The 12,710-nt window shown below is 41.6% G+C and overlaps 1 protein-coding gene and 1 pseudogene across 3 annotated transcripts in view; one reads left to right on the forward strand and one right to left on the reverse strand.

Annotated features, from left to right (window-relative positions):
* The window catches only part of LOC104732598, a 48,232-nt gene that overhangs the window by 21,386 nt on the left and 14,136 nt on the right, over positions 1 to 12,710 (forward strand). The gene's annotated exons all lie outside the window — the stretch shown is intronic.
* On the reverse strand, positions 6,976 to 8,512 carry LOC109127994 (annotated as a pseudogene).

Raw genomic sequence — 12,710 nt, forward strand, 5'->3', positions numbered from 1 at the left:
AATGAGGGCTTTGGGTTCAATCCTAAGACTCAACCTTTACAAGGCAATTTCATCATCATCCCCAATGCAAATGCATACTAAATGCTTCTAGACTCAATCCTAAAGACAAGAATGAATATGCAAAGCTAAATGCATTTTTTTGATTTTTTTTTAAAATTTTTCAAATTTTTTTTTTTGATTTTTCTCAAAACATAGCTATTAACAAATGCATGACACAAAATGAAAATCAAAATAAAACACAATGTTAGATGGTTAGTCCCTCCCCCAAACTTAATTCACACAGTCTCTGTGTGAGGAAAGCTGAGAAAGAGACTAACAAGACAAAAATAAAAAAATAAAAAATGAAAATAAGCAAAGGACTCTATGTACAAGGACTTGGAGTGTACCTCTAGTTCATTGAGAAGTCAAGAGAGTAGGAGGAGTTGCTAGTGCATGGTGTTAGAGATTTCTCTGCTCTTCTCTTCCTACTTTGTCTCCTCTCATATGCTAAAGCTCTTGGTGGGTCATAAAAACCAATGGCAGTACTAGGTTCACCATGGAATGAGTGTCTCTCCATTTCATCCTCAACTTCATCTTCTTGTTCTTCTCTTGAGTCCACAACAACTTCAGGGTTTGGATTGGAGGTACTTGCAATGGCTAGTTTAGCTTCCACATTCTTCAATCTGTTGTGCATACTCTTCATTCCCTTGACCAACTTCTTGATGTTTTTCCCTTGCCAGTTAGCCAAATGCTGGAGAAGATGGATGTGGCTGTGTGCTGCTCTAAAAGACTTGTTTGTAGTGGCCTCTTCAAATGGTTGGAAGGCATACCTAGCACTACCATAGACTAGACTAGGAGGAGCTTCTTGTTGATCATCCTTAGCTTGACTTCTCTCCTTGTTTGAAGTTGTTATTGGAATCACTGGCCCATCATCCTTAAAGGAGTAGAGGAAGTCATCTTGTATTTGGCAGCATATTCCAAACATGGCATAGAGAGATGTGACATCCTTTTGAGGGAGCAAGAGCCTCTTCTTCCTAAAGCTTGAGAAAATGTACCCATAGTAGACATAGAACCCCTTCTCAGTTTGGCCATCCAAATAAGTTGTCTTCTTGAGGTAGATTGGATCAAGCCTTGCAATATCATGGTCAAACTCTCCTAGCTGAACCCCCTTTGCTTGTAAGATGGGGGTGACAAGACCACCCATACTTAGAATTGGTGTCTTATCACTTGTTGTCCAAACCCAACTTTGGTAATGGAGCAATTGATGGAGGAAGACAGCAGCAACACATGTGTTTTCGGCATTAGAAAATGGTTGGTTCCCTCCTTCATAGGTTCTTATGAAAGGTTGCAGCCCTGCTAGAAGACAACCAAGTTCATTTGCCTGAACACCTCCAGCCTCTCTTCTTGCAAAAAGAGTGTGAGAGAGAACCTTGTGAGCATATCTCACTGTAGGATGCTGAATGCTTGAGTTCTTGAGCTGACCAGGTTTGTACTTTCCCACTCCAATATCTTGCCAAAAAGAACGGAACTCCCTTGGGTTGATGTTGTATTCCAATCTTGTTCCTGGTGGAAACCCATAGATAGCCCCTAACTCTCCAAAAGTCATCTTGTAGTGCTTCCCTTGAACCTTAAACTCAAAATGCCCAAGATCATTAGCTTCCCCTACCATCTCATCTTCATAATAAGTTACTGACAAGGATGCAAGGAACTCTCTTGTTGGCTCAACATAGGTGGGAAAGGCCATATTGAAGAACTGTCCTAATCCCAAAGTTGTGAAGATAGTCTGCATGTCTTCAAGGAGGCCAGCATTGTGAAGGAACTCATGATCTGGGTATCTAGTTGGAGCAAACTTAATTTGCTTAAGTCGCTGCATCAGTTGGGAGTAGGTAGGCTTCTTCTTAAGTTGCTTGCTCTGCTTTTCCTTAGCAGCTGGAGGTGGTGGAAGTTCAGAGTCACTCTCACTCATACCCCTTTCCTCTGAATCACTATTCTCAATCACAGGCTCCTTATTTTTCTTCTTGCTTGTTGAAACTTTTTGTGAAGCAAGTGAAGACTTAGAAGGAACTGCCTTTTTCTTCTTCTTTTCAACAACCCTTTCCACTACCTCCTTTGTCTTTGTTTGTTTGTCTCCAGGTTTCAAGTTGGTTCTACCCATTGTTCCTCTAAAATACACAAAAACACTTGAAAGATATTAGTAAGGCTCACTAGGAGCCACAATTTGTAACCACAGCTAATAAGTGCCTAGTATCTAGAAGATAAATCAACAAAATTAAACCAAGGGAACAAAGGTGAACCAACTGTGACAAAAACTTCACAAACAAACTCAAAATTTGCTTCCTAAAAATTTAAGAATTTCGATTATCCCCTAACTATGTCAATTTGCCTTCAAAACAGTTAGTCTCTTCCTGGATGATTAAATCAACAAAAGACAAGGTAAAGAAACTATCAAATTAAAATTTCCCCAAAATTTTTGATTTTCTCAATCTCAAGAACCCTAAAAGCTCATAAACCAAAATTTTCGAAATTAAACACCAAACAAAGCAATTCAAACGAAATCTAAACCAGCTAAAGCTATTATGAAGTTCAACAACCCTAAATCAAGGCATATATAACTAGCTGGTTGAATCTAGCACATACTGTGTTTAAACTTGAATGGGGAAAAAGGGGAGATAGAGTGTTGTACCTTGCAATTGAAAACTAGGGAAGCAGAAATGGTAGCTGATAGCAGAAGTAATTAAGGGAGCTTGAAAAACCGAAACTATCACACAAAAATTCTTTGAAATCGATTGAGAGATGAGAGAGATACAAGGTTTTTAGTGTTTTAAGGGATGCAATCGATAAATTGAGAAAAGAGAAGAAGAAATCGGGTTTTAGGAGGTTGAGAGAAGGATCAAACCAGCCAGGATCAAATCGGTTTACTAGGATTGAACCGAATTAAACCGAAAAGGAGAAAGAAGACTTACCTTGGTAGGCTCAATCGGTCAGCCTTTGGCCGATGGCCTTGGCCGATGATACCCACGCGGGGTCGCCTTGCCCGCGTCTCCTGGCCGCGTGTGCGTTCGCACCAAAGACCAACAAATCGTGTTGATTCTCACTCGGCTTCATTTTGACCGCGTGTCGTGGCCGATGGTCTTCACGCGGGGTCGCTTTGCCCACGTCTCCCGGCCGAGTGTGCCTTCGCTCCAAAACCCAACAATTACTCGTGATCCTCGATCGGCCCTGGTTCGGCCGAGTGCTGCGGCCGCGTGTGCTCGACCGGTCTAGGTTTGGCCGCGTCGCCTGGCCGCATGTGTCTTCGCGCCTTCAGCACTTGAACTCCATCGGTTGAGCTTTGGCCGGGTGGTGTGGCCGCGTGTCTTCTCGCGCCTTGGTCGTCAAAACACCATCGGCCATGGCTTGGCCGCGTGTGGGGCCCGCGTGTGCCTTTGCACTTTAGTCATCTAAACACCATCGATTGAACTTTGGCCGGGTGGTGTGGTCGCATGGCTTCGATCGGGGAGCTCTTGGCCGCGTGGGATGGCCGCTTGTGCCTTCGCACTCTCACATTTCGGCAACTACTCCTCTTTTCAATAAAACAGACCCAAATGCTCCAAATGTGTAGGGATCACTCCAAGAACCTGAAAGAATAACAACTAGATGCAAATGCTCCTAAAACAACCTAGAATGACATGATTATGCAACAAGATTATGCAAAAACAAGGCTTAAAACCCAACAAAAACACAAGATATCAACCCAAGTAACAAACAGTGTAAAGTAAATGAATAGTCTCAAGCAAAAATGAAATCCTAATGGTCAATTAGAATGCAAACGGGCAACGGCGCCAAATTGATGTAGTTACTTTCAGTATCAATTATTTATCAATCCACAATTTGCAATCAATCAACACACCAAGAATACACAAAATGCTTAATCTATTCTTAATCAAGTAAAAGGTTCTTATGTCACTACTTATCTAATCAAAGTCACTCAAATAAAGTAAACAAGACAATGCAAACTCAAGGCAAACAAACTCAAATAGCAAATATACTGGAAATCAAGAATTAACAAGAGAACCTTGGGCAAGGTAATTGACTTGGGAGATAGCTAATCAATCCTAGATGTCTAAGTAACAATCAAGAACAATCCTATGGCTAGAACACTAATGCAAATCAATTCATTTCCATGATAGAGATCCTATGCTAGTCAAATGATAATCAACAATTTCCAAAGGTAATCACAAGACAAGCATGCATTAAGAACAAGTTCAAATACCACTAAGCACCCTAATCATCAATTTCCATTGGCTAGGAATGCAAAGCTCTTGAAAAGTTTGGTTCAGGAATTTCATCAAACACCTTGTGGGCATGGAAATCCTAAAGTCTAGATTTAAGCTTGATCAAGGCTATCTAGCAATATTATCACTAATCAAGATAGGAAATGCATAAAATAAACCCTAGACATCAAAGATCAACCATCTATCTCCCTAATCTACCAAGCCCAAAGTTCTTAAAAGATCTACTCACTAATCATCATGATCACACAAAGGAAAGAGGTTTGTCTTTGTGAAATCATAATAAAAGCTTGTAGATTAGGAGATTAGAAAGACAAATTTGCTATTAAGACTGGGAAATCAACCAAAGATTCAATAACCAAGAGTAAACAAGCTTAAGAACCCTAAGTGGCTGCTAAAACAAAAGATAAGATAAGATATATGTCTCCTTAATAGGTTTAGAGTATTTATAGTAAAGGAGAAAAGAACCTAGGTCAACCCAAAACAAACTGGGTCAAACCCGGGTCAACAATAAAACAGGATTAGTGCGAACTCCATCGGCCATGGTTCGGCCGAGTGCTGCGGCCGCGTGTGCTCGACCGGTCTAGGTTTGGCCGCGTCGCCTGGCCGCGTGTGTCTTCGCGCCTTCAGCACTTGAACTCCATCGGTTGAGCTTTGGCCGGGTGGTGTGGCCGCGTGTCTTCTCGCGCCTTGGTCGTCTAAACACCATCGGCCATGGCTTGGCCGCGTGTGGTGCCCGCGTGTGCCTTCGCACTTTAGTCATCTAAACACCATCGGTTGAACTTTGGCCGGGTGGTGTGGTCGCGTGGCTTCGATCGGGGAGCTCTTGGCCGCGTGGGATGGCCGCTTGTGCCTTCGCACTCTCACCTTTCGGCAACTACTCCTCTTTGCAATAAAACAGACCCAAATGCTCCAAATGTGTAGGGATCACTCCAAGAACCTGAAAGAATAACAACTAGATGCAAATGCTCCTAAAACAACCTAGAATGACATGATTATGCAACAAGATTATGCAAAAACAAGGCTTAAAACCCAACAAAAACACAAGATATCATTCATAAGCTTCCAATCTGATCTCCTCAAGTTCATGCAAATCAAGTCTTCTCTTGGCTTGTGCTGTTTCAAGATCCAAGTTCAAAAGTTTGATTGCCCATAGAGCCTTGTACTCAACTTCAACTGGGAGGTGACAAGACTTTCCATACACAAGCTAGAATGGGGTTCTGCCTATAGGTGTTTTGAAAGCTGTTCTATAAGCCCAAAGTGTTTCATCAAGTTTACTAGACCAGTCCTCCCGTGTTGCTCCTACTATTCTTGATAGAATGGCCTTGATCTGTTTGTTTGACACCTCAACTTGACCACTTGTTTGAGGGTGATAAGCTGTAGACACCTTGTGCTTAACTCCATACTTCCTTAGCATCCCTTCAAAAATCTTGTTGATGAAGTGTGTTCCTCCATCACTTATTACAACTCTTGGGATTCCGTACCTTCGAAAGATTATGGTCTTGAAAAGTTTAAGAACCACTTTGTGATCATTAGTGGGGCTAGCAATGGCTTCCACCCATTTGGAGACATAGTCCACTGCTACTAAGATGTAGACATTCCCATTTGAAGGGGGATTAAAAGGTCCCATGAAATCAATTCCCCACACATCAAATATCTCAACTTCAAGAATTGGATTTTGAGGCATCTCATTCCTTCTTGTGATATTCCCCATTCTTTGGCAAGCATCACACTTTGTGATGAACTTGTGAGTATCCTTGAATAATGTAGGCCACCATAGGCCAGCTTGTAAGACTTTCTGGGCTGTCTTGAAAGTTGCAAAGTGTCCTCCATAAGCAGAGCTATGGCAATGTCTAAACACTCCTTTAACTTCATTCTCTGCTATGCACCTTCTAAACAATCCATCTGATCCCTTCTTGTATAAATAAGGTTCATCCCAATAGTATCCATTGATGTCTTTGAGAAGCTTCTTCTTCCTATAGGGGTCCATGTCTGCTGGGATTTCTTCACACACCTTGTAATTGACTATATCAGCATACCAAGACAAATCCTCACTCTCAAGTGCCATCCACTCCTCCATCTCATCCTGCTCGATCGGACACCCAAACACACTCGGCCGAGTGCCTGTTCGAGTGAGAGGTCGAGTTGTGGGCCGTGTTGTCCCAATCAGCATCAGTTTCTCCTCAGGCATTGAATCATCAATTGGAATCTCCTCTTCTATCCTCATCCTGGACAAGTGATCGGCTACTCCATTCTCTATCCCCTTGTTATCAACTATTTTCATGTCAAACTCTTGGAGAAGCAAAATCCATCTCAACAACCTTGGTTTTGTATCCTTCTTTGAGTAGATGTGCCTCAAAGCAGCATGATCAGTGTACACAATTACCTTGGACCCTACTAAGTAGCTTCTGAATTTTTCAAAGGCAAATACCATTGGTAGGAGCTTTTTCTCTGTTGTTGAATATCTTCCTTGGGTTTCATCCCAGGTTCTACTTGCATAATGAATCACATGCAGCCTCTTATCTTCTTTCTTCCCTAGGACTGCTCCTACTGCAAAGTCTGAAGCATCACACATAATCTCAAATGGAAGATCCCAGTTTGGAGCTTGGACTATTGGAGCTGAAATCAAAGCAGCCTTGATCTCCTTGAAAGCCTTCAAGCAATCTTCATCAAAGTTGAACTCAGTTTCCTTACAAAGCAACCTTGTCAATGGCCTAGCTATCTTTGAAAAATCCTTGATGAATCTTCTATAAAACCCAGCATGACCAAGAAAGCTTCTTATGTCCTTGACTGTTTTTGGTGGTTGAAGTTGAACCATGACTTCAATCTTTGCCTTATCAACCTCAATCCCTTTCTCTGAAATCTTATGACCAAGAACTATCCCTTCTTCAACCATGAAGTGACACTTTTCCCAATTCAAGACTAGGTTTGTCTCCTCACATCTTTTTAAAACCCTGCACAAATTATCAAGACAAGAAGAAAAGGAGTCTCATAGACAGAGAAGTCATCCATAAATAATTCAACAACATCCTCAATGAGATCAAAGAAGATAGACATCATGCATCTTTGAAAAGTTGCTGGAGCATTACATAATCCAAATGGCATCCTTCTATAAGCAAAAGTACCATATGGACATGTGAATGTTGTCTTCTCTTGGTCATTAGGATGAATAGGAATTTGGAAAAATCCAGAGTATCCATCCAAGAAACAGTAGTGAGTGTGATTAGCTAATCTTTCCAACATTTGATCAATGAAAGGGAGAGGAAAATGATCTTTCCTAGTAGCTGAATTAAACTTCTATAATCAATGCACATTCTATGTCCTGTAATGGTTCTAGTGGGAATTAACTCATCATGATCATTCTTTACTACAGTAATTCCTCCATTTTTTGGAACAAAATGAACTGGTGAACCCCAAGTACTATCAGAAATAGAATAGATTACACCAGCATCAAGCAACTTAAGAATCTCTTTTTTAACTACTTCTTTTAGGTTGGGATTTAATCTTCTTTGAGGTTCAATGCTGGAGTAGGATTCATTTTCAAAATGGATTCTATGCATGCAGAGACTAGGTGAAAGTCCTTGAATGTCATCCAAAATATAACCAATAGCTTTTCTATACTTCTTTAGCTCAACAACTAGCAACTCAAGTTCTTTCTTACTTAACTTAGCATTTACTATCACAGGATAAGTAGAGTTCTCACCTAGAAAAACGTACCTTAGCCCAGTTGGGAGAGGTTTGAGCTCTACTTTTGGTGCTTTCAGTTCAGACCAGCCATCTGTGGGGGACTCGGCAGTGCACTCGGTCGAGTGGTTTTGGTGCTCGGTCGACTGTATGCTCGAGTGCGTGGTCGAGCTATCCATTTTTGCTATTTGAACTGACCAGACTTCTTCTCTTAATGCAGGTAACCCCTCAAAAACCTCCGGATGGTCTGATTCCCTACAGGAGTCCAATATCTCCTCATAGGCCTTGGTTTCTTTATGAATGAATCCTTCCTCCCCACTTTTGGTTAAGGCAGTTCTAAGGTAATCTTGTTCTGCTAGTTCTTCCATCAGTTCTTCTGCTAATTTGTCCATCTCTTCAACCCAAAAGACTTGCCCTCCAATGGTTGGTTTCTTCATAGCCTCCACAATGTCGAATGTCATTTTGAGGTCCTCTCCCAAGTTAAGATCAATTTTTCCTTGCCTCACATCAATTATTGCTCCTTCTGTAGCTAGGAAAGGTCTCCCTAATATCAAAGGGTCTTTTGGTTCTTCATCCATTTCCAAGACTACAAAGTCTGTTGGGACTTCCACTACTCCAACTCTAACTGGTAGATCCTCCAAAACACCATGTGGTAGTCTTATTGATCTATCAGCTAAGATCAAGAATATATTGCATGGCTTGTACCTTGTAGACCCTAGGCGCTTAGCAACTGATAGAGGCATTAGGCTTACTGAGGCTCCCAAATCACAAAGGCATCTGTTGAAGGTTAAAGGGCCTATAGAGCAAGGTAGAGTGAAGGAACCAGGATCTCTTAGCTTTTGAGGATTCACTTGCTTTTGGATGATAGCACTGCACTCATGGCTAAGGATCCTTTCCATCACAGCATCTTTCAAGAATTTCTGGTAAGAAGGAATCAGCACAAAGGCATCTATTAGAGGCATCCTAAGCTCAATCTCTCTAACTTGTTTATCAAATAATGCCTTGTATTTTTCAACCATCTGCTTCTTAAATCTTCCTGGGAAAGGTAGTGGAGGCTTGTAAGGAGGAGGAATGAACCGGACTTCTTTTTCTTTGGAAGTAACTGGCTTAATTTTCTCCTGAGAGGCTGCTCGATCGGGTACTCGATCACCCACTCGGTTGAGTGAGTGGTCGAGTGGTTGGTCGAGTTCGATGACGTTTTCATTCTGAGTCTCTTCTTGTTGAAAACTCTCCCCTTCTTGAACACCACTGTCCTCAGTGTCTGGTAATGCCTCCTCTCTTGTTGGTAGAACCCTTCCACTGCATAGATTGATAGCATGAGCAGATTCTAGAGAGTGCATAATGGCTTTGCCTTTGTTGTTGTCTTGCATTGTGGCAGAAGCTAGTTGATTCTCCATGGTCACATCCTAGAAGTCAGTGTGTTAAACTTGGCATGGAGTTCACTGTAAATATCTGCTATCCTCCTGTTCAACTCAGCAAATCTATTTGCTTCCTCAATCTTTCCTTGTCTTTGCCCAATCAACAACTGTTGCATCATAGCTCTTAAGTCTTGTTCTTGGCCTTGGTTAGTCTGAAACCCTGGTGGGGGACACAACTGAGGCTGGAACACTTGATGTTGTTGTTTGGGGACATAGTTTTGTTACTGTTGAGGCTGTTGAGGTGGATACACTTGGTCTTGTAGATTAGCTACATTGGTGCTTCTATAGGAGAGGTTGTTGTTCTTGAACCCTCCTTGGTTGTAGCCTTTGAATCCACCCTGGTTTTGCATATAACAGAGCTCAGCAAACTCATTCTCCCCCTCTTGAACTTGAACCTCTTCCTCACCAATGAAGTGAATGGATTTTTGTTGGCTAAGGAGGATTTTATCAAGCTTCTCATTGACCATCTTCAAATCCTTCTTGTATTTGTCCTCTTGGTCAGTGGAGGTGGACCTTATGGTTCTGTCATAGTCCTCATTGTAATTGCCATCTGACTGAGCAAGGTTCTCAACTAATTCCCATCCTTCTTCCACATTCTTGTTGAGGAAGTTGCCATTTGAGGCTGTGTCAAGAAGCATCCTGATCTTGGGAAGCACTCCTCTATACAAGGTGCTTAGGAGTGACTCATTGCTGAAGCCATGGTGAGGACACTGAGTCTGAAATCCTTTGAACCTCTCCCAAGCTTCACAAAAGCTCTCATTGTTTCTTTGAGCAAACCCAGAAATTTCATTCCTCAATCTAGCAGTCCTTGCATTTGAGAAGAATTTTGCCAAGAAAGCCTTCTTGCAAGCATCTCATGTGGTTATTGCTCCAGTAGGAAGAGTCTTCTCCCAGAGGTGAGCCTTATCTCCAAGTGAGAATGGGAAGAGCCTCAACTTGAATCCATCTTCACTCACTCCATTAATCTTTGTAAGACCACAGATTCTATCAAATTCATCAAGGTAGTGTAGGGGATCCTCCATTGGCAATCCATGGAATTTGTTGTCTTGGATCATGGAAATCAGTCCACTCTTGATTTCAAAGTTGTTGTTTGGTACTATGGGAGGCACAATGCCAGCTCTCTGGTTGTGGGTATTGGGTGCATCTCCAGCACCAATGTTCCTTGGTCTTGGAACTGGATCTTGTTGCTCCATTGCCACTTGATCTCCTTGCTGTTCTTGAACTACTCTTCTTTGCTTATGTCTCAAACCTTTTTCCAGTTTGTGGATGTTGTTAATAGGCCTTTGAAGATTGTCTTTCCCTTTGGACCTTGTGTGCATCAATAAACTGAGGTACTGACTCGAACAGGTGCACGGTCGAGCGCAGGCTCGAGTGAGTGGTCGAGTTGACTTGGAACTGGTGTCTATTTAGATACGCTGTCTGACTCGATCAAGTGCTCGATCACTACTCGGTCGAGTGGTGCTCTAGTGGGCGGTCGAGTGGGTACCTGAAACTCAAGACAGCCAAGCAAAAGAAGATTCGAGTTCAGCAACTTCACAAGTGGATAAACGAACTTAATCTTATACTAATGATGATCCTAAATGTCACAAAAACACTCTCAAATGAGCAACGGCGCCAAATTGAAACAAGAACTATTTGGTGGGTGTGATAGATATGGATTGATGGATGTATGCAATGGTGAGATATGAATGGATGGGTGGTAATGTGTTTCAATTCTCCTTATGCAGTTGCAGTATAAGAGGTGTCAATCCAATCTGAGAGTTGTGAACAATCAAGATGTGTATATGAGCCTAACTTAAACCAAATATGCAAAGGATGTTTGTCACTAACAGTCCTATTGATGAAATGAAAAGAGCAGAAAGTAAAGCTACTAGAACTAGATGCTAAATGTAAATGTAACAGAATGATTATCACTAATATGAAGCTAGAACATAAATAGAAACTATACTAATGAACTAATGCAAGACAAGTAATGAACAGAACAATAAGTAAATGCAACACAAATGCAACTGGAATTGGACAAGAGATAAGACAGGACAACTACAAATCATAAACCAAAGTTCTGGGGATGAACTCGAGCAAGCACTCGATCGAGTGTAGATCGAGTGCAGGGTCGAGCTGGGTAAATCCGTGAAACAGAATAATACAAGAAAAACAGAGCAATACACAAGCGAATCAAACAACGATAAGACAGCAGGATTAAAACTTAAAAATGAATAAACAAGGAAGGCCTTGAGGAGGGATTCATGGGCTAGACTAATGGATGAGGTCATCTAACTTGGTCAACAAATCTCAAGCAAACTTTGAGCTAATTTCTAGACATATATTTCTAAGACAAGTTTAATCCACTCTCATGGCAAGAAACAATCAAACCTATGCATCTCTAGACTAGTTCTCACAAAGTAAAGAATCTACACAAGCAGGCATTAAGCAATATGTCTCATACCAAACAAGACCTCTAATCTCTTAGCAAGCCTAATGGTAAGCTCTAGATCTAGCCTTATCTATGCTTCTTAAACATTGGTGTGATGCTAAGATGCTTGAAATCAAACCCTACCCTCTCAGTTATAGGATCAGCATTAAGAACATCTAGCCTAGAAGAGATTCTACCACAATCAAGCTTGACCAAATCAAACAAACCTCAAACACAGCCCAGCCTAACCCATCCTCAAGATCCTAAGCTACTACTCACAAGAACACATGATGAACATCAAAGTCATAAACCCAGAAAATACTGAAACTTGCATCAAATGAAAGATAAAGCAAAGATCTACAATATTGGAGAAAGAATCAAACTCGAATTCTCAATATTCTGAAAGTTATGGAACCAACAATATTGAAGAATCTAGTGTTTTCTCTCTTAAAAGAAGTACAAGATCTAATAAAAATAAAAGTGCAAAAGGAATAATTCCCAAAAGGGTAAAAACTAGGTTTTTGACTATCTAAAAAGCTGGACTCCTTGGGTGGCTGCTGGTACAAGCCCTTATATAGAAAAAGTAGTGGAAGCCCTAAAAATGCTAAAAGACAAAATAGCTAGGCGGCTCGGCCAACTCGACCCGGTGCTCGGTCGAGTGACCGGTCGAGTTGGCTTCTCTCGTGCAGCTTCCACTCGGTCGAGTCCCTCTCTGCACACGGTCGAGTGTCTGGTCGAGTGTGGGGTCGAGTGTGGGGTCGAGTGAGACTCTGGACCTTGGTTCTTCAGCTTTAACTCTCTTGCTTTCCCTTCATGATTGCCTCACTTCTCCTCAGCATTGCTTCCATGCTCCTTAAGCTCCAAAATCACCTGATTATGCATGAAAAGATGCAAATGCAATGCAACTATACTCTAATGCATGATTGGTCCTAAAGCTATGCAATA

Source organism: Camelina sativa, chromosome 12 (genome assembly GCF_000633955.1).
Source record: "Camelina sativa cultivar DH55 chromosome 12, Cs, whole genome shotgun sequence".
Taxonomy (NCBI): domain Eukaryota; kingdom Viridiplantae; phylum Streptophyta; class Magnoliopsida; order Brassicales; family Brassicaceae; genus Camelina; species Camelina sativa.